Source organism: Arvicola amphibius, chromosome 8, assembly GCF_903992535.2.
Source record: "Arvicola amphibius chromosome 8, mArvAmp1.2, whole genome shotgun sequence".
Lineage (NCBI taxonomy): Eukaryota > Metazoa > Chordata > Mammalia > Rodentia > Cricetidae > Arvicola > Arvicola amphibius.
In genome coordinates this window covers 40626785-40650343 of record NC_052054.1, presented here as the reverse complement: position 1 = coordinate 40650343, position 23559 = coordinate 40626785, and positions in this window count along the sequence as shown.

Here is a 23559-nt window from a genome sequence, read left to right as displayed (position 1 = left end):
TTTCTTAGCCAGCTAGTTTAGCTGTGCCTTCATGATCTTGGGCCAGTGAGACTGTGTCCCCTGAAATAGGATGTAGAAAGATTGGGAGGATGCCCACCATTGACTTCTAATCTACACATGCACAAGTTTCTACACATGCACATGCACACACATGAACATGTACACTTCAGAATAAAATGATAGTAAACAAATAAAATGAAAAACGTACTCTGAAAATTAGAGTTTAATTCTGGACTTTAGTAACACAATTTAATGTAATGGTATTTATTTTTCTCAATCATAAAATGGAATTGTAACATAATATTATATGTATAGTTATATTTTTCAGTTATAATACACACATATTTTCATTATATACATATACATATATTGGCCCATATAAACATACATGTACACACACATATATATATACACACACACACACATACATACACATACACTTATATATTTGTATAAACATACACATGTGTATGTATGTATATATAAACCAAATGGGAATTTTTTGTTTTTGGCGGTTTGTTACTGTGGTTGCTGTTTTTTGGTTTTGGGGTGGGTTTTTTTTTTTGAGACAAGATTTCTTTTAAATAACCCTGACTGTCCTGGAACTCTCTCTGTAGACCATCCTGACTTCCAACAGAGATCCACTTGCCTTTGCCTGCCGAGTGTTGGGACTAAAGGCATGCATCATCTCACCTCAGCAGAACATTTTTTTTTTCATTTTTTATAGTAATGGCCCAGTAGAGACATCATCCTGAGCCACATAAGCTCATGGCCATGATTTTTAATGTTTTCAAAAGATTTTCTCACTTTAATAAACAAAAAGAGCATAATGTTTCCTCATCTGAGGTTACTCCAAGGAAGATTCATTCTGTAATAATACCTTGATCAAAGTCTCTAACTTCTGTGAACTCCAATTATTCTTTTTGAGAAAAATTGGTTTTATGTCTTAAAACATTGAAAAATAAAGAGTAGCCTGTAGCATCCTAGTTTTTGATTTAAAATTTCTCATGAATTTCAAAGCTAAATAGAAGACAATTTCTTCAGCCTGAAAACAAAGCTGGTCATAGACAGATTCAGACAAATAGAAAGAAAAAGGCATAGGAAATAGAAAATTATGATTAAATTCAATTAAAATATTGTATTAATACACATACTGAAAGTTATTCCCAGTATTTTCTCCAACAGTGTTCTAGAGTGACCAACACCATGGATTTGGCCAACTTCCTAAGAGTCATGATATGAGATGGATAGTGTTATGGTGATTTTTCAGTGTAAGAGAGGAACATTATCCATCAGTGTTCATGTGTGTGTGTATTAGAGATAATATTTTTTACAATTTTTTATTTTTAAAATTTATTTATTTACTTATTATTTTGTGGAGGAGAGTTATTTTGTATCACAGCTCTATGTGTCAGTGAAAAGGTCAGAAGATAACTTTCTAGATTCACTTCTCTACTTCAACCATGTGATTATTCTCAAATTATCCAGTTTAGACACAAGCACTTTTACTGAGCCATTTCTAGATTCTAGAATTTCTACTGTTACTGCCTGGTCAGTGTAACATGAACACTAATGAGCCACATTTAGTGTCTGTGACTGGAGGGAAGAAAGAAGAAGGGAGGGATGGGGGAGGAAACAAAGAAATTAAGAGAAAGGAATAGGATAGGAAGAAGAAACAGGAAAGAAAGAGAAGGAAACAAGAGAAAGGAAGGAGAAGGAAAAGACAAAGATATATCGAAATGTCCGAGTTTGCTTCCCTGTTGCTATAACAACTGCTGATCAAGCCAATTTGTACACAGGAGTGCAAGTATTTCATATCACAAAGCAGGAAGCCAGTACTCAGGGAAGGATCTTGGAACAGAAACTGTACAGGGAAAACTGTCTGCTTCACCTTTTTCATGACCTGCTTAGTTTGCTTTTTGATACAACAAAAGGCCACCTGCCTAGCAGTAATATCTCCAAGGTGACCTGGGCTTTTCCACATCCATCATCAATCAATATATCCCCAGACATGCCCACAGGACACTCTGATGGAGGCAGTTCCTTCATCTTTGGTGAATCTTGTTCCTGTCAAGTTGACAAAAACAACCAGTACTAAACTAAAACAGAATTTTGTAAATTTAACTCAGGAAAAAGAGTCTGTTTGGCAGGAGGGTGATCTATGCAAAGTCTGATTCAGCTGATTTCTGTCATTCCTGAAAACGAATCTGAGGCAGGATTGTCTTTGACTTAAAAACACTGTCCTAGGCTGTGCGGGCATAAACTGAAGGTTTAATGAAGTGAATGATTAATAAATAGTTGCATCACACAGAGAATAGTTTATGGAATAGATTCTATCATGACACCTTGAACAGGACTGACTAAGAGCAATGAGACAATTTCATACTTTGACTTATAAAATACATTGTCAAATAATATAAGTATTTGGTGTTTTAAACCATAGCAATTCCTAATAAATATTACAACATAAGACTTCTAAAATGTTAATATTATGTTGATCGTTGGAGCTAATCTGTGGAGAATGTATGATGCTACTCAGTTTATGAAGTGAAATAGAAAAATATGTTGTTTGGGCATTTTTGTTTACCTTATTTACCTTTTACTTACCTATTATGGTTCTAATTTTGTGTTTTGATGGTTATACATGAGTGAATGTGTGTGTGTGTGTGTGTTGTGTGTGTGTGTGTGTGTGTTTCTCATGCTTTTTCTTTTTTTCCTGTTTGTTTGGATTATTTTATTCTAGTTTGGTTTTTTTGGGGTTTTTTGGTTTTTTTTTTTTTTTTTTTTTTTTTTTTTTTTGGTTTTTCGAGACAGGATTTCTCTGTAGCTTTGGAGCCTGTCCTGGAACTAGCTCTTGTAGACCAGGCTGGTCTCGAACTCACAGAGATCTGCCTGCCTCTGCCTCCCGAGTGCTGGGATTAAAGGCGTGAGCCACCGCCGCCCGGCTCTAGTTTGTTTTTATTGACCTGTTTTGTTCTAAGGAAAATTAAGTGATATTTTTGGTCAAAACTGAAAATTCTTACTTTATCTCTCGTGTGATTGCTGTGTTATTCAGCTTTTGTTTACTATGATGAAAGACCAGAGGCAATTAATGCCTAAAAAAAAAATGTAGGTAAGGCTAGACCAGAAATTCTAGTTAGAAACATTGAAATGCAATACTCAACTTCCTCCATCCCATCAATTAGCAACACTACCCATTGTGCTGACATGAAACCAATTAGAACCCAAACAAACTCAGAATTGAAGTTGAAAGGTGAACTCCAGATCAGTGCTTTTAATCTTCAGTAGACACTTTTGCTTCTTGCAGTAGGTGACAATACCAAGACACACAATTGGTCAACATGCAGAGAATAAGATATTTCAGAGTTAGCAGTTCTAACTGTGGTGTCTACATCACATTCCCCCCATTAAGTCTCAGCCATGTTCTCAGATGACGAAGCTGAAAGAGCAAAAGGTAGTGGATGTCCAGTGTTTTCTGAAAAAAAATAGGTCAGATGAACTCATATTAATTGTAGCACTATTCTCAAGCTCAAGTCAGACTAGCTTCAAGTGTGGAGAAAGTGAGGTAGGCATGAGATCTCGTTCTGAGATGAAGAGTGATTGGCATTTGATGGCTTCTGGGATGGGAATAGTGAGTTTCCTCTAATGGTGTAACACCTGTTTATCAGGTACACTCCAGGGGTAGGCTCCTTGCTTATGAGTCATTAACCAATACAAACTGAACTTACTGGGTTTAAAGAGAAAGAGAGGGGTATGAAATGGTGTGGATAGCATTGTGGGGGAGTTAGAGCAGGGGTAAACGATGTTATTTGCTGGTGTGAGTCTGGGAGAGTGGGAGCCTAAAATGAGGCAGGCTAAAGTCTCACGCCATAGTAGTCTTTAATCGGGGCACCAGATAATTTATATTCTGAGGACATTCTAATAATTGATTAACAGTATCCAGGTTAATCAAGGTCATGTGAACAATTCACTTACGTTCACGTTGTATACAGGACAAGGTAACATCAGCTTAGATAGTATACAGTCAGGACAGCTTGTGCTTGGAAACGTCATTCTAAATAGCAATGGCTAAGATGATGGTAATCTAAGTAAGTCCACTCCTATTTTACTACACATGGAGGGAATGAAAAGTACATTTCAAGAATGGAGGAACAGAGGTTAGAAGACTTTTGTCATGTTTTCTTGCCTATTTCTCACAAGCTCTCAAATATCTTCTCACACATCTTCATTTATGGACCATGCTCAATAAAAGTGGTTGTGATGATATAAATTTTCATTGCATAAAACTCTGCAACAGTTATAGAAATATTCTTTTAAAGAGATTTATTTGTATCTATAGAGGTTTGAATTCATGCTTGGATGGCTTTTTAAAATTTGGACTTCTATGAAAATCAGTACATTGCAAGGGGTAGTTGTTAGGTGAAATTGCCTATCAGGGAGTACAGATGAATAAAAAAGACCCGTGACTGTACTCTGTTCAGGGTCCTTCCTTTAGTGAATATAGGACTTCCAAAATGGTCCAAGGTCCACTTCCTTAAGTTCTTTTACTTTTCAGCAGAAGTATCCAGGAGACTTTTTAATAAATATTTTTTAGTCTGTGTATTCAGATCACAGATTCCCCTCCTTCATCTCATCTCAGATCCTCTACGATGGTCCTTCACAACTACTTTAATTCTCCTTAGAACAAAAACAGGCCAATAAAAAAAAAACTAGAATAAAATGATGCAAACAAACAAAAATAAAAGCATGAGAAATACACACACACATGCATTCATCAAACACAAAATTGGAACCATAATTGATAAGTAAAAGGTAAGTAATGACAAAGAAAATGCCCAAATATAACGTGGGACAAATAGCTCCAAAAATACCAGTGAGTTTCCCTGTGTTGTCCATCTACTACTGTGCATGGGGCCTCTCCCGTAAGTGTGGTTGTATATCCAGTGAAACTCCATGTATTTACTAGTCACATCAGAACCTATGAATACCTAATAATCACACTAGACAGGACTGTAGTAGCATACCTTACAGTAAAAGGTTAAAAAGAGACATGGTTTCAATGGTACACATGTCCTATTACAGAACTCACACCTATGTAAGACTGCATGGACTCCACAGATGAACAGCATCAGCACTAGGAAGTGCTAGACAGGAGCACACAAGGATATACTAAGTCACTGCACAAGCATCTATTACTAAAGCACCACGTAATGGCTATCTGGCCAAGGACCATGTACCTTTCGCTGCCAATGTCAACTGATGCTTGCTTTACAAAACAGACAGATGTACTTGTACAATTTTTAACAACTGTGAACTAAAACAGCAGCACCCATGTTTCCTAGACACAGAACCGTGTGCTGGATAACAGGAACACAGGCTAAATGGAACTAACACAGAGAACAGTTAAAAATGTGTCTAATACTAACACACTACACAGCAGGCTATTTGCAATAACCATTATACTACAGCTGCAACGTGAACTGGCATGCATTTACAAAATTCCAGACAGATTACTTGCACAGCTTGGAAAGGTCTAAAGTAGAGGAACAGTGCACACATGTTTAGGAGTATATCACTACACATGGATGGACAAGTACAATTCAGGTACAGCAGCAAGAATGGTCATATGACTAGAGCAAGGCAGTACGCTCAGATGTACTATAATAGAAGTGACCACAGATTTACAAGGAAAGTGCACAAGTGAGAATACTATTATGCAGCTAGATATGAAGAATGTTGTAGAAATAGAGCAGTGCACACAGCATTACAAATATACATGTGTACGTGTATTTATTTGTACATCAGATCTTATGAATGTCCATGAATTAAAGTCCACACAAGTGTGCCAGTACAGTAGCACACATCAAAATACCCTAAGGAAGTGACATGGATTCAATAGCACAGAGACATATTATTAAAAAGTGGTCACTAATGTAATACTATACCAGGACTCATGGAAGAACATCAGCACTTGAGAAAGCTCTAGACAGGAGTGCTCATGGAGATGCCAGTACCCCACTGCATATGAATGCATTACTACAGCACTGCACAGCCAGGTAAAGACCAATGCATTGTTAGAACCACGTAAACCAATGATAGACCACAATAAACAAACAGCTCCAAACAGGCCTGAAAAAGAATGACAGTGCCCATTTGTCTAGCAGTATGGCAGTGCACTAGAACAGAAAAAAAAAAAAACACAGAGCAAATGGAAGTAGCTAATCGAGGAACTGAAATGCACCCACTACTAAAGCACTATGCAATGATCAGTGTACTACTACTATTACAAACCCGATGTGTATTTACACAGTTACAAATGAATTTCATCATGCAATTCTCAACACAGCATAATTCAAGTAGAGTAGCAGAGCACCTTAATAGGAGACGAGAAATGCAACTGGAAACAAGTACTACATCACTGCACATACATGAGCTAATGGAGCAGAGAACATGTATCTATTACTAAAACACTATATTATGACCTCTCTTGTACCATTGCAGGGTAAATTGATGTGCATTTGCAATAAAGGAGGCTGTTGTGCTTGTCTAGCTCTGTACATACCTGAACTAGGACAGCACTGCCCCACATTTTGAGGACGTAGCACTGTGCACCTGTGTGGATAGGTACACAGTGGAAATGGAAGTAACAACACAGCCACAATAACAGTTGTACTACACTGCACCCAGATGTGCCAAAATTGTTATCGTCATATATGTCATAGAAAACAGCACACATGATGATGTTATACCAGTGCATCTGGACATTTTTGCACTGCTGCAGAAGCAGGAAGGTATACACTGGTATTAGGTTTGTCCATGTATTTACTAGCCTGTGAGACATGGATGTCTGTTAATAGCAGTCAACTGCTATACTCCTCATATAGCAGCACACTTGAAATAAAAATAAAAGAATCTGCATGGATCCTATAGTACAGGAATGGTGACACATGCTCCCTTGTTGCTGCACACATGGATGTGATAGTACAGCTGTACTATTTGAGAAACATATAGAGATGTAATAATACTTCAGTAGTATTCATGGATGTACCACATCAGCAATCATGGTAGTGTTGGATGAGAGCAAACAATTATATATTAGTACATTAATGCAGATTAATGGACATGTAGAGTAGCTCACACACATCTGTTACTTAAGCACTATATGACGGCATCTTTGAAAATCCAATCTATAGGGTAAACTGGTATACATTTACAACAAATCCAATGTGTGCTCTTTTAGAGCTCTGCACGCCTGAAAATAGAATAGCAATGCACACATTTTAAAAATATTTTAGGAGTAGGAGCATTGCACTGGAATGGAAAAGCACACAGTACAAATTGAAATAAAGGTGCAGCAGCAGCAAGAACAGAATGTGCCACACAGATGCAATGCAACAACAGCAAGCATTAATGGACTAGCAAGCACTGTACATGATTATATCATTGTAGCACTACACAGGTCATTATATACTAGTCCAGGAGTACACACTGATGATCTAGCATAAGTGTGCATATGTATGTACTAATACAGCAATATTGATGGATGGTCCCAGAAAAGTCATATACAGGAATCTACTCCTGCAGCAATACAAATAAATGTAGTCTTACACCCATATAGAGGCATGTACTATTACAGAAGCACCCACCATTATACTGATAAAGAAGGATAGATGAATGTTCTACTAAACCAGTGTGCTAGGTACTACCAGACAAGAAACATACACACATATACTACAACGTCTATTCACATGGATTAGTGGTACAGCAGCAAAGATCAATATTCTCCTACTGTAGTATATACTAGTTCTCTGGAGTAGTACTAGTTACGTAGCAACATCTGATTGTACATTACAGCACTGCACATGGGTGTCTTTGAATGTTTGAAACATGCAGGTGTTGGTGGCAGAGGTAGAACGCTGCATACTGATATCTTGTCATCTATTACAATGGGCATATAGATGTCTGTGAACAGAAATTCACTGAGGTATACTACAGCAGCCACACTTGGAAAAACAAGTAAAAGAGTTCACATGGATTCAATATGACAGAAGTGATCATGTATATGTGACTTAAGGAGCAGGATGGAATAAGTCACCCAAAGGGAACTGCTGCACAGATCTCTACCACTTCATCCTGCACTCACGGTTTTTTCTGCCTCCCTCTTCTGTAATGATCCCTGAGCCTTGGAGTGGGTAGCTATAGATGTTGACAATTACGCCAATGTCCCTCAGCAACAGTCACTTGTTCTCTGGAGATTCACAGTGGTGATGAGTTGAGGTTGACAAAACCAGAGGTTACAGACATATGCATATTTGTTCAGACAGCAGTTTGAGTGTGGACAGGGAATCAGGTAAGTGTTTTACATGCTCCTTCCCACCCTCCAATTCCCAATTCATCAGACTTGTTCTTAGCTTTATAGTAGATCATCTTCTGTGACATCTCCTTTCTCTCTGCCTCCATTCCCATCCCCAGGGAACTGAGCAGATCCTCACACAGCCTCCCTTATCATCCTATCCCTTTGTCTCATTCACAAATATCCAACATAGTCTGTTCTTGGAAACCCCAGGCCTTGACCTTCAATGAATTAGTCTTTCTTCTTCCTCCTCCCATCATTTGTCTCACCAGCCAATATCTGAGATATTCTCTCCCTGGAATTCCACAGACCCATAGGCCAGGGAAACATCTTACTGACAGATCCAGTTTTCTTCTCCTCCTGTGGACTCTTTCAAGCCTCTATCCTGTACATGGAGGCCTCTAGTTCATTCCCGGCTGCCCACACCCAAAATACACACAGAAAACTGTGTTCATTAAATCACTATTGGTCTATTAGCTCTAGTTTCTTATTGTCTCACTCTTACATCCCTTAAACTAGCCCACCTCCATTAATCTGTGTATCACTACATGGCTGTGGCTTATTGGTAAGTTTCTGTCCAGTGTCTGTGTCTGGCAGTACTACATGGTGTCTTTTGACTCCGCCTTCTTTCTTCCAGTATTCAGTTTAGTTTTCCCCACCTAGCTCTACTTCTGCTCTATGACAGGTCAATGCAGATTCTTATTAATTAACTGATAAAAGCCAACACATATACAAAGGACTTCCTAACATCACTACCATTCTAGTCCATTCCCATTCCTCCATCCTAGTTCTACACTGGATTTCCAGTGGTTATATCTGGTAGACTCTTAGAAGCATTCCCTACCAGCAGCACACAGCTACCACACTCTCCTAAGATCCAGAGAGGGCAACAGAAATCAAGGAATGAGAAACCTACTCACAAAGATAATTCCGAATAGCAGCACCCCATAATTACAATCAAATAAACTCCAGATGCTTAGATAACAGTGTACAAACATAATCATAACAACCAGGGTAGTATGTATCAACTAGAGCCCCAGACTCCTACTATAGTAGGCCCTGAAGAAATGTAATATAGCTGAAGCACAAATGAGAACCTCAAGTAGCTATTATGAATATGTTCATGAAACTTAAAGATGATCTGGATAAATCATTAATGAACACCTATGAAACCACACCAAAAACAGTGTAATAAAACCCAGAAAAATATTTAAGACATGAAAGTTGGAAATAGAGTCAATAAAAAAAACCCATACTGAAATAAATATGGAAATAAAAAGTTTAGGAAGTCAGGCAAGTACCATGGAGGGTATCACAAGCAGAGTATTAGATATGGAAAAGAAAATCTCAGGCCCAAAGACAAGAGAGAAGAGATGTTAAACAAATAACTAAACAAACACCTAAAAATCAAACAAACAAATAGAAGCAAAATCCCCAGGAAATCCAGAATATCATGAAAAACTCAATCTAAGAATAATCTAATTAGAGAAAGAAAAAAGAAAAGTCAAAGACACAGAAATACTTTCAACAAAATAATAGAGCAAAATTAACCTAAAGAAGTAGGCTCCAATGAAGATACAAGAAGAATGCAGAACACCAAGCAGACTGGATCAGAAAAGAATTTCCCTACAACACAATAGTAGAAAATTAAATGTACAGAACAAAAAAGAATACTAAAAGATACAAGGGGAAACGGCCAACTAGCATATTAAGGCAGAGCTACACTAGAAAAAAACATATGGCTTTATTAATGGGCAGTTCTAAAAGCCAAAAGGTTATGGGCACATGTTCTACAACTCTTTGAGACAACAGCTACCTGGCAAGAAAAACTGTACCCAGGAAAACTTTCAATCACAATGGATGGGGGAAAGTTTACATTCTACTATAACAATAAAGTTAAGAAGTACTCAATGCACAAACCCAAGTCTACAGAAAGTGTTAATGGACAGCCTTATAACTTTAAGGGTTTAAAAATGAGAAATAAATAATTCCAGACTAGCAAATCAGTAGGATTGGGGGCCATACCATAACGACAAAATAATAGGAATCAAGATAATATTATACAACATTCATAGACCCTCAATTCCCCCCAAAAAAGTTTGCAGATTAATAAATGGAATTAGATGACAGCATCCATCTTTCCGCCTACAGTCCCAAGAAAACACATCATATAGGATAAACATAACCGTGGGGGTAAAATGATCCAAAAATTATTCTAAGCAAATGGAACCCAAGAATCAATCAGTTGCAAGCATATTCATTTCTGACAAAATGAGCTTAAAAACAAAACTAATCAGAAGATATAGGGAGGGAAGGAAAACTACAAAACTCCTTACAGAGGAGGACATTGAAATCCTAAAATTTATGCAGCAAGCACAAGGGCAGCCTGGGTTCATAAAGGAAACACCACTAGAGCTAAAATCACATATTCACCCTCACATAGTGGAACTGTGTGATTATATAAATCCCACTCCTGCCCATAGACATGTCATCTAGACAAAATTTATCAGAGAAATGCTGAATTAAATAACATCATGAATAAAATGGACATAGGGATAATGGAGTGTGAGGGTGAGAGAAGAGGCCCCTACAAGCAGTCTATTACAGGGCTGCATAGGAGACTCACAGGATTTAGTAGTATGAATGCACAGTGAAGCCTTACAGTATGAACAGAAGAATAAAGGAGGGTGCTTTACTTTTATGGAGCTTCAGATGTGGGCAGAGGAGAGGATATATTTTTGGGAGACACTTCAGTATGCACAGAAAATGACTATTGAAGTAAGTCACAAACCATGAATGGTATTTACTACAAACAAAGCTAAAGTCTGTCTATATTCAGTAAATCTACATGTCAATGACAGATACCAGTGGGGAAAAGGAGAGAGGTGAAAGTAGAAAATTCAGGGCAAGACAATTAAAAGTTGGGTAGGGGTTTCCCCCTAGATAAAAACCAGGGATTTCTTAATCCCTATAAATGGTTTGGGTGATCAAAAAGTAGTGCTCACAGATTTTCTTTGTAGAAATACATGGAGCTTTATTCAAATCAGTTCAGCCGAATTGAAAGTTAAATGCAATTGTCTTTTAACTCAACATTTAACTTTAGCCCTTGTTCTCAAATCAGTCCTCCCCAAGAACCTTGAAAAGCACGGGTAAATATGTTGACTACAGAGAATGCAAAGTCTGATAGCCAGGCTCATCATTACCGAGTGTACATAGGGGGGAACTTAAACTTGTGTCTGAGAAAACTATGCTTCAAATCATGTGTAAATAATGTTTCCAATGATGAAATGACAAGTATGCTCTGATTTCTTCCAAGATATTAGTTGAAATAGAATACTTTGGGCAGTAAAAATGTACATTTTTCACGTTATTTAAATCAAGCATTCATTAATTGGATTGCTGAGCTGGTAAAACTCTTTCCCCATTCTGTAGACCACTAATTTGTCTAAGTGCCTGTGTCCTTTGCCTTACAGAAACTATTCAGTCACAAATGGTCCTGTTCTTAATTGTTGATCTTAGAGTCTGCACTAATAGTGCCCTGTTCAGAAAGTCATCTCCTGGCCAACAAGTTCAAGGCTATTCCCACTTTCTCTCTCTATGAGGTTTAGTGTATCTAGTTTTATGTTGAGGTCTTTGAATCTACTTGGACTTTAGTTTTGTGTTTTGCAGCATGATAAAATATGGAATCTAGTGCATTCTTCTACATGCAGACATCCAGTCTGTCTAGCATCATTTGTTAAAGAATGCAATCTACTGTTACCCAGAGTTATTTCTGAATTTTTATAAAAATCAGGTGTCCCTGGGTGTTTGGACGTACACCTGTATCACTCTAATGATCAGTTTGCTTGTTTTATGCTTATATCATGCTGTTTCTATTACTACTTATACTTGCAGTACAGTTTGAAAGCGGGAATAGTGATAGAAACAGCAGTTCTTTTATCTTTCAGGATTGTTTCATTTGGTGTGTGTGTGTGTGTGTGTGTGGTGTGTGTGTGTGGTGTACAAGTGCTTCTATATGAAGATAAGAATTGTCTTTTTAAGATATTTGATGAATTTTATTGGAATTTTAATTCGATTGCATTAAATATATTGATTGTTTTTTTGATAAGATGGCCATTATTACTATGTTCTTCTTATTGATCCATGAGCTTGGGGGTTTTTCCATCTTCTGATATTTTCTCCAATTTCTTTCTTCAAAGACGTGAAGGTTTTTTAATCATACACATCTTTCACTTGCTTGGTTAGAGTTACAAGATATTTTATATTATTTGAGGCTATTGTGAGGAGTGTTGCTTACCTGAAATCTTTTCTCAGTCCTTGTTTTTGTGTTTAGGAGGTCTACTAATTTTTGTGAGTTGATTTTATATCCACCTAATATGCTAAAAGTGTTTATCAGCTATGGCAGTTCCCCAGGGAAATTTAGGCTCACTTATATATACTATCATATCATCTGTAAATAAAGAAACTTTGATGTCTTATTTTCCAATTGTATCACCCTTAATTCCTTCAGTTGTCTTATTTCATCTAGCTAAGACTTTGAGTAATGTACTGATAGGTATGGTGTTAGTAAATAATTGTAGAAGTAACGTGCTATTTTGAATTTATATTTTACTTAGTTTTCAGCAACACTAAAACAATTCTCATAGTAAAGTGGCAATAAGTACATGTTTGTTAAGGAATTAAATCATGTACAGTGGTTGAAAATGGAACTGGAGAGATGAGTATATGGGTAAAGTACTTGAATGGATTTGAGTTCAGACTCTATAATACACAAGTAATAACCAAACAATGAGGCAAGCATCTATAACTGCTGGGGTGGGCCAAGGATAAATATATCCCAGGGTCTCATTGGTAGGCAATCATATAATCCAGGATCAATGAAAAAGACCTTGTCTTCAAATTAAATTGGAAACGGATAAGGGAAAACAGTGTTGGTCAGCTGCTATAGGAACCTCCTTTAGGCAGTAGCCTTTAAGATACCAGCCCACTTGTAGACTATAAACGCCAACATAAAGCATGTGCTCACTCTTTCTCCATGGTGCTGGATTTGGCGGTTGTCCCCATTTGTGCAGAGGACTGTGCTCTGTGAAATCTTCCCCTAAAAAATAACCCTTTATTATACTCAGTTCTGTGCTAGCATGGGGTCATTTTTTATTGTCATCTTCACTTGGAACTCAACATGAATCCCAATCTCAAAACCTACTGGTGGACAGGCCTAAAAGGACAAAAGGTATACAGCCAAGAAGGTATCCCACTCTGTCCACCTGGCTTGATTTCACCTACTAAGCACTTTTATAGAACCCTCCCCCCCCCCACCCCCGAGTGGAGCTACACATGGCAACTTGAAAGTTTCTCCGGCACTTCCATGCTTTCTTCTTGTTGTTGTGTCAGCTCCAATGGATGAATGGATCTTGCATACAATGAAAGTTGAGACATTTGATTATAATACTGAGGCTTGGATTGGAGAAGCAGTTTCCAAAGGTATGAGGAAACATAAGAATATCAAATGTTTTATTTGTAGAATAAGACATCTGAGAAGGGATTATAGATGAGGAATTCCTAGAAATATGTATCTTCAGGGAATCGCAAAATAGAAGATCTCAGCCTTCTGGTTTATGTAGAAGATGTGGCAAAGGCTGACATTGGACCAATGAATGTAGATCAACAAAAACCAGACAAGGCAACCTGATACCATCAGGAAACTTCTTGGGGAACCTCTTGAAGGCCACCAAGTAAAACGTGATCCAGTCATATTACACTATACATTTCTACCTTCTGATCAAGATACTTATAAATTGTTTTATAAAACAATTTTGAGGACATTTTGAGGACATTGTCCTCATTCGCTGTACAGTTTTTTAAAGATTGTTTAATATTCTAACATCAGGTCTTAGTCTTTTACTCATATAGATATTAAAAATTATAGGTCAATCGTCATCCATATTTGTTATACTTATAGTTAGATTAATCAGGTTATTTAGATACATAGAGATTGTATTATGAATAGATAGATAATCTTTTTTAAAATATTTATTTATTTATTATTTATACAATATTCTGTCTGTGTGTATGTCTACAGGCCAGAAGAGGACATTAGACCCCATTACAGATGATTGTGAGCCACCATGTGTTTGCTGGGAATTGAACTCAGACCTTTGGAAGAGCAGGCAATGCTCTCAAACCTCTGAGCCATCTCTCCAGCCCTAAATAGGTAATCTCCAACCACTTCAAAAGCTGTAGAATATGGCATTTAGATAACTTAGGTGTCTGTTGATGTGAGACACGATTGTTCCTGGCATTACCAATTTAACCCAAGAGAACGTTGAGCACCAAAGGCGCTCCACTTGCAGCTTGTTCTCTTCTTGGCAAAATTCACCTTTAGGCAAGGACCTGCTCATGTCCTTGACCACTGACAAATGCACGGATCTGAACAGGACAAGCAGGATACAAGAAAAGAGAATGTCAAATCTTGCCAAGACAGGGTAAGACAGTTTTGAAAATTCTTTCTGCCTCTGAAATTGGTCTGTCAGTTATTCTAGTCTTAGCTAAAGTTGGTTGCTCCAGCATTGCAAATGAGACTTTGGATGATTGCCCAGGTAGCTGGTTTGTCTCTGTCATTTATTGAAAATTTTGGAAGTTGCTTAATTGAATTTCCTGTTTACTGAAGTAATATTATTTCCCTTCTCAGGTCCTTTGATGTGATTGAAGACTAGATAGTCATAGTCACTTTCCTTTCATGACTTGGATAAACTATTTATAATACAAGACTTAGACTCCATAGGATAAGATAATTATTGAAACATTTAGCATATGTTTCTTGCTTAATATTATTTATGCTGGTTGTAATTCTAATTTTTATGCTTGATATTTGTTCTATTGTATATAGTTTTGTATTAGGCTTAGAACTCTCTTATTTAAACAAAACGGGAGGTACTGGAGGAACTCCTTCAGCAAGTAGTCTTTAAGATACCAGCCCACTTGGGCATGGCCTCTTATACTTAAAATGCCACTGTAAAGAACGTGTTTGCTCTCTCTCTCTCCCCATTGCTGGATTTGGTTCTGCTTCCCGTGCAGAAGACCTGCGATCTGAAATCTAACCTTAAATAAATAACCCTTTATTATACTCAATTCTGAACTAGTGTGGGATCATTTCTTAGTATCCATCTTCAGTCAGCCTTTGTGCTCTCACATGTGGATTCTTTCTTCCTCCTTCCCTCCTTCCTCTTTCCTGCCCCTCTCTTCCTTCCCTCCTTCCCGCTTCACTCCCTCCCCTCCCCTCGCCCCTCCTCATATGCACACTGTTTACAATAAGAAAACCCTCCATCAAAGTAGTTTTTGGACAAAAAGTTGAATAAAATACGAATAGACATAAAAAGTGTCTCTTTTAAATCTCATTGCATTGCAGGCAAAGATGATAACAGTTGAATGCTAACAAGAGAAGTTTTTCTTTGGTTCTTTATGAAATATGCTTCTAAAATAATTTAAAATGACACATCATCTGTCACAATTTAAACAAAATGGAAGTAACAGCAGTCATCAGGGGAACCCCACAGGCAGAATGTCTGCTCATTAGCTGGTCACCCATGTTACATTCAGAATTAAAATTAGTGTTTGCTCTTTTCATCAACAGTGATTGTCTAGGATGTCAGGAAACTGCACGGACTACTTAATCATCAGCTTTCATCTGCAGACAAACTTGGCTGGCAGATTTCAAGCCATATTTGCCATATGTAGCAATAGCAACAAAAACCAAAAAGAGGCCATCATTTTCATAGTATATGGGAAGGGCATGAATGGGAAAAAGAGAGAAAAGAGAAGGAGGGAAAAGTGATATAATTATATTTAATTAAAAGAATAAAAAAGAAATAGTTGAAGATTTATAATTATAAAAGTAGAAATTAGGGTTTGCATATACATTGCAAAATAGAATGATACTTTTTAAATTCTGATATTTAAATCCTTTTGCTATTTTCTACTTTTACTTTTGGTATGAACAGGTGACAAAGACCCATAAAAAGTGCCCGATAGAGGTTTTAAAGCTGGAAGGACTCTGTATAAATTAGATGAATATTAATGTACTGATAATACATGGCCTCCATTTAATTTTGTTTAGTTTTTTCATCTACATAATGGGTATTGTATTTTTAGGGTTTGGGCATCGAATGAAATAATAGTTGAATGCATATTCTGTAGCATGGTGGCACTACTTCAGAAACGTTCACAGTGTGTAGTAGTTTTCGAGAACATCTCCTGCAGACTGGTAACATAGCTGCGTGATTTTCCAGCAGATCTGAAATCCACAGACCCATAACAATGACTGAGAGAACTAATACCATAAATTATTATTCCTAGCCTATAGGATAACCTTGGCAAAGGTCTTTCCTCCTTCACTCATCAGCATCAACTAAAATAAAGCTTTCTAGCTATAGGAATAAATAAATATAAAGCCCATTTTGAAACTATAAGATATGCATGCTTCTATGCAGGTAAGTTTCAGAATGTTATTTAGATTCTTATGCTTCCAGGTAGAGCTGTGAAAAGTGAGGCTTCTAAAAGAATACACAGAAATGAGAAAACAGGCAGAAATCTAGCCATCACTATCATTTTTAAGTTCAAACAAGTAACAGTCAGAAGAAAATGACAGTGTTAAGGATCTTAGAAAATGTAAGAGACAAAAGCATGAGATTCTGTGGAATCCTGATTTTAGGAGATATTTGCATTTCTTCAAGCTAAATTTTATCTAAAATTCAAGCTAAAAAGCATAAATTTTATAACAGAAGCTTGCCTTTGCCTTTAATACGTTTTAGAGAGAAACATGCAATTACATTATGGGAATTTTAAAATAATGTTGGAAATAAAGCACATCTTCATAATTTTGAAATATCTGACTAAATCCGGTCTGACCTAAGTTAACTCTGATGGTTGAAGTTGACTGGTTGTCTTTAATTCTTCTCTCTTCTCTCTACTTCTCTTTTCACACCCTGTCCTTGACATCTGTGTTCTTCTTCATACATCTTCTCACATTTCTCTGGTGGAATCCATTTGTGTCTAGAGGTGGGGTCTCTCTAGTGCCAGCTCACTTTCAAGATGTGTATCTGAAGCATGAATGTGTCTAAGCAAGCAGAAGTGATGAGTACTGAGAAACCAAGGACCACGGCGATGGGCTTGATCTCTACAGCATGGACGGGCTCACTGTGAGCCTTGTCAGTTTGGTTGCTCACCTTCCCGGACTTAGGGGGAGTTGGGAGGACCTTGGACTTAACATAGTGAAGGGAACCCTGATGGCTCTTTGACCTGGAGAGGGAGGGAGTGGGGGTATGGGTGGAAGGGAGGGGAGGGAAGGGAGAGGAGGAGAGGAGGAGATGGAAATTTTTAATAAAAAAATGAGAAAAAAAGTGATGAGTACAATGCTGACAAAACTCTAAAGGGCACAGGCACACGTGCATTGTTTCTATGAGTTTCCAAGCTCCATAAGTGGCTATTTCAAAGTCTCCAAAGCATACGCTGGTTGCGGTATGTTTTATGTGTATTATTACAATTATGTTTCTTCCTACTTTACATACACCTCATGAGAGTAAGGATTGTGTGCTTACTCCATTGGAAGGGCCTCACGGCATTACGAACTCTGGAAGTACTTATTCACCAAAAGGATGCAAACTGAGTAGTCAATTAGTTAATCAATTTGTATGCTGCTGAAAAGACTGCCTATGGCAAGCTCTTTCTTTCATGAATACTGACCATGTAGAAACTTAAGTAATCATTAGCTCATTTTACCTGCTCATTTACATCTCAAGGTAAAATTATTAGCTCATTGCTAGAAAAACAAATTAGTGTGCAAATTTAGTGTCACATGTTAAGAACCATTGCAGGTTTTAAGGCAAAAGTGGTCAGTAAAACAGAAGAAGGTCCCCGTCTTCGGGATGCTGAGAAAAGACATTAAAATGAAGCAGGATAATAATGGGGGAATCTTTTTGTAGTGTGAAATGAGGGAAAGTATTTCAGGGACTTTTAATAACTAGAGAGCAAATCCATAGTGATGGGGTACAGTTGGGTGGATACCTCTATGAAGGGGCATCTCAGTTTTGGTTCAGAGAAGAATATCTGTGAGTTCAGAGCAGATTTCTTTGATTCAATTTCCACTTGAAAGACGTGTCTGGATGTATTGGAGCACTGTCTGGCATTGGGAGAACCTGTCAGGGGTATGTAACATTTTTAGAAAAAAGACACTGATAACCTGCCATGAAATGGGCCATTATGGTGGCAACTTATTACCAATTTTTAAGACTATTTTGAGGATAAACCCTGGAGAATGATGAGGATGAGATATGGAACATGTGGCAGAGAAGGTCACATAATTATTCTACATTTTTCTCCTGGACAATTCTGAAGAATGAACTGGCAATGTATAGTAACTGGAAATCTTGAAGAATTAGTAGCCTGCTTATTTTCTCATTCAGTTTGATAACTCCATTAGTAACAGAGTAGAATTGTTGAGTAGAGAATCAACTCTGAAGGTGGAGTTCAAGGTCTAAGCTTCTAAGCTGGAGATATACTTTTGATATCAGCATGACAGTTCTACTGGAGTCCACATGGTCACCACCTAGGAAACAAGTTGAGATGCAGAAAGAGTTGAAGTAGTGATGCCTGAAGTTATCAATACACATGGTGACATTTTCTCCCTTTTATTTGTTGATATCTTTGTTTAATAATCTGCTTGACCTTAGATATTTAAATTTAGAATTGGTATGTCTCTTTATCCTAAGTCCTATTTATTTTTAACCCTGCATTAAACATCTTTGTACATGAGAGCCTTACTTAACCTAGAGAGTGCAGACACTGTGTCTATAAAGCACCAATACCATTTTATTACCACTTAACTCTAGGTAGCATACAGCAACTTCTTCTGTCACTTGACAAATGATACTACTTTGCATAATTGAGAACAAGAGCTGTATTTGTCTTAAATTTTAGTGAACAGTTCTATTCCAGTCGATGCCTATATTAGGTTTTCAAAAGCTCATTTATCAAATGCAATTGAATTGTTAACCAGAAATAAATTCCATTATGCTACTAGATTACCAGCCAACAGTTGCAAACACAGAGCAAATCTGAGAAACTTTAGTGAAAACTGCAGTTGTCTGCTTTCAAACATCCCTTCCACTCCAGTGCTACTCCATTCCACTGCCAATCTTGATTGAACAGTGCAATTACATGGCATGTTAATTGTCTGCTAATAGGAGGAGTAATGATAAAATTATATAGTTTATTCATGTAATAACACCCAAATTACTGTTTAGATGCCTTCCTAATTTATAATAAAGCATAGTGGTTCTGACTCAATTTTTCACGAGCATATTAGCAAACAGTGTTGGTAGAAAATAGTGTATGCAAATTTTGAACTTAAAATGCACCCTGTGCTTGCATTTGAGAGTAATGCAAAAGAAAGGGGTAGTTTGCATTTTAAACTCTTCATTTTAAGTAGCTTTTGTAAACACTCAACCTACAAGGGAAGGATGTGCAATGTGAGAGAAAAAAAAACACATGCACAAAATTGCTCAACTGTGATTATTGCTAAGTACAAGGATAGGTTTCAGCTTTAAGGTGAAGATAAAACACAGAACTTAATTCAAGTATTGTACATTTCTCTACACTGATTACCTCTGTTATCTGTGATACTGTTTCCTCTGTTTTTTTTTTTTTTGTGCGTGTGCTTTTTTTTTGCCTCTCTTTTCTTTTTACAGTGCTGAGATAAAACCAAGAGCCTGACTATGTTATGCAAGTTCTACCTTTTGAGCTACATCCCCCAGAATTCATTATTTTCATATTAGTCTTATCCAAGTTAGCAATGTAAGCATGTAGTTCATATGGACATTTTTGTAGTTAGTTTCAATTTAAATCGATAACATATAGATATCTTTTTCTGAGATTACTAAAGTAATATAAATACAGTATCTTTAGAAAATACAAAACTTCAGAAAATGCAGTATCAAGTAAAAATTTAACTTTAGATCTCAGACTTCCATGTGTAAAACTGACATATTTTTTATTTACTTTTGAGATTATAATATAGTTACAAATCATTTCCCTCCTTTCCAAATCCCAAACACTCTCATATAGCCCTCCTTGCTCTCTTTGAAATTCATAGCTTTTTTTCATTAATTTATACTTGCATATATGCATAGGCACACACACATGTTTCTTAATGTAATCTTCTCAGTTTATAGAGTGTTACTTGTATATATGTTTTCTGAACTGACCATTTTGTATTGGATAACCAGTAAGGGTATTCTCCCCTGAAGGAAGGCTATTTCTTTCACTCTCAGTTTTTTGTTTTTTGTGTAGGGTTGAAACCTGATGGATTTTGTCAGTTCAGGTTTAAGCAGCCATGCTAGTGACTCCATGGGTTTAGCATAGGAGACACCGTCTCACAGAAAACTTTGATATCTTGGCTTTTTCACTTTTTTCCTCTATGGACACTTGTTAAAGAACAGATCTTGTACTCTGCAATGTTTCCATAAATTTATAAGGAAGCTGAGAATTCCTATTGCCTAGCATTTTCACTGTAAATTTTTACATTGCAAGATGCACAAATATTTATCCCCATGCCATGTTTGCCTGTATTATTCAATGAAAAATATAACCCTGCCAAGCATGGTTATGATCTAGAAGTAACAAACTAGGACATATAGTCTAGGTGTGAAGTATACAAAACAGTTTAGACTTGTGTGAACACTCCTATGTTCACACAAATACACAATTGCCTAAGTGCACTTATTAGAATGTATTCTCATCGTTAAGATTCCCTGTGGCTGTTTATTATTTGTTGTCTTCCTCCTTCCTTGAAAAGTTATAGAAACTAGTCTTATAGTAACTCGTATATAACACTCATATGAGAATATAAAATCATATCTCATGCTTCTGAACTGGAAATAATTCACACACACACACACACACACACAATAGATATGTATATTATATATAGTTACCTTTTAAAATATTTAGAGTGTGACTGTTAGTGTTTGTGTGTGTGTGTGAAAGAGAGAGAGAGAGAGAGAGAGAGAGAGAGAGAGAGAGAGAGTTGGCATATGTGTGTGCATTATATGTGTTCGTAGTAATTACCTTTTAAAATATTTAGAGTGTGACTGTTAGTGTGTGTGTGTGTGTGTGTGAGAGAGAGAGAGGAGGAGAGAGAGAGAGGAGAGAGAGAGAGAGAGAGAGGAGAGAGAGAGATTGGCATATGTGTGTGCATTATATGTGTTCGTAGTATTACCATTTAAAATATTTAGATGTGTGGACTTGTTAGTGTGTGTGTGTGTGGTGTGGTGTTGTGTGTGAGTGGAGAGAGAGAGAGAGAAGAAACAGAGAGAAGAGAGGAGAAACAGAGAGGAGAGAGGACGAGAGAAACAGCGAGAGAGAGGAGAGAGAGAGAGAGAGAGAGAAACAGAGAGAGAGAGAGAGAGAGAGAGAGAGTTTGGCATAGGTATGTGCATTATATGTGTTCAGAAGCCTAAGGAGTTTAGTAAAGGAGTCCCCTGGAAGCTGCAACTACTGATGGTTGCGAGGCACCATGTGGGTACTGGGAATCTAACCCAGATCTTCTGCAAAAGCAGTAAGCGCTGTTAAAGGTAGAACCATCTCTCCAGCCCCACAACAATCATTTTCTAAAAGTAACAAACAGTAACATATCTACTCATCTAGAAACTTCTCTTGTTAAAGTTTCTTACATGTAAAGTTGGAGGTTCACACTTTACAATCTGAATGCACACACAGCTCTTTTCACATTAATTTCATATTATTTCCTAACCCACGTTTTAAAACTCATTCTGTTTTCATCAAAAAAACCATCCAAGCAACCTCTTAAGCTTGTGCTTAAGCATATTTGTGTCTGGCTAGACTTCCTTCCACTCTTCAATGTGAGTGTTCAAGGCCAATCTCAGCTCCATGGTGTTTGGCTTGTTTAACAGATGAAATTTACTGGCTTCCAAACAACATAACCTTAACACTTAAAAAAAAAAAATTAAGGAACCATCAAAATGTTTGCTGTTGTCTTATGTAAAAATAGCAATAATGCACAAAACTATAATAATGTGTCTTTTTACAAATGCAGAAGTGTACAAAATTTGCAATCAGGATTTGAAATTTATCTAAAGGCACCATTTGTTTGATCAGGAGTTATAATGCACATCTACTATGCTAGCAAATGGGAGGCTAAGAGGGATATGATATCAAGCCTAGCCTGTGCTAAACAGCATGCTGTCTCAGGAAACACACAAGCAAAACAACACTTTTGATATTGAGTTGCCAAAGAGTTTTGTTCCCATGCCCTCTGACTTGGGAAGCAGTCAAATATATAGTAGTACCAACTTTTAAAACATCTTATAAGTTTTAGGCTTATTCTGTATTGAATGTCTTTTTATTTCTATTTAATTTTTATTTTGTGCTAACAAAGTTAGTACAGAAAAAAATGAATATTAAGGGCAATGCTGTGCCATTTGAAGTAATGAAATAGTAAAATACATACATGCCTTAGGTCAGGAAATTCAGAATATGTAATATCTGAGTCTCTGTGAAACTTAGTATTGTTTTATGATGTTGCAAGTCAATAATTTTGGGTGGAGGCCGTGTATGCCTTTAATCCCAGCACTCAGGCTGCAGGAGGAAGGAGGATCTTCGTGAGTTTGATGCCAGCCTGGTCTACAAAGTAAGCTCTAGTAGAATCAGAGTTGTTACATTGTTACACAGATAAACCCTGTCAGGAAAGAAAAACAAAACAAAACAAATAAAAAACAAAGCAAACAAAGCACCAACCAACCAACAAAAGAATAAATGATCTAGAAACTACAGGGAAACCCTGTCTCGAAAAACCAAAAAAAAAAAAAAAAAAAAAAAAGAATAAATGAATAATTTCAATAGATGCAGTGTGTTTTCCTTTGTGCTATTCATTCTCAAATAGAATGATTTGTCAAATGTTAGGTATTGTTTTATAGGAAGTCAAAGGATGTCATCTTTTAGTCAGAAAGAACCATCAGGTATATGACTGAGGAGCTTTGTAGGGCCGCCTACTTCTAAATTACTCCTGAGTACCCTTAAAGTATGGTTAATTACTAACTGGAGTATTCTTTGCTAATTTAGAAGATTTCTCCAGATGTTTATGCAATTTATTTCAGGTGCAAGACTAATAAAAAGCTGAACTCTGCTTTGATTAT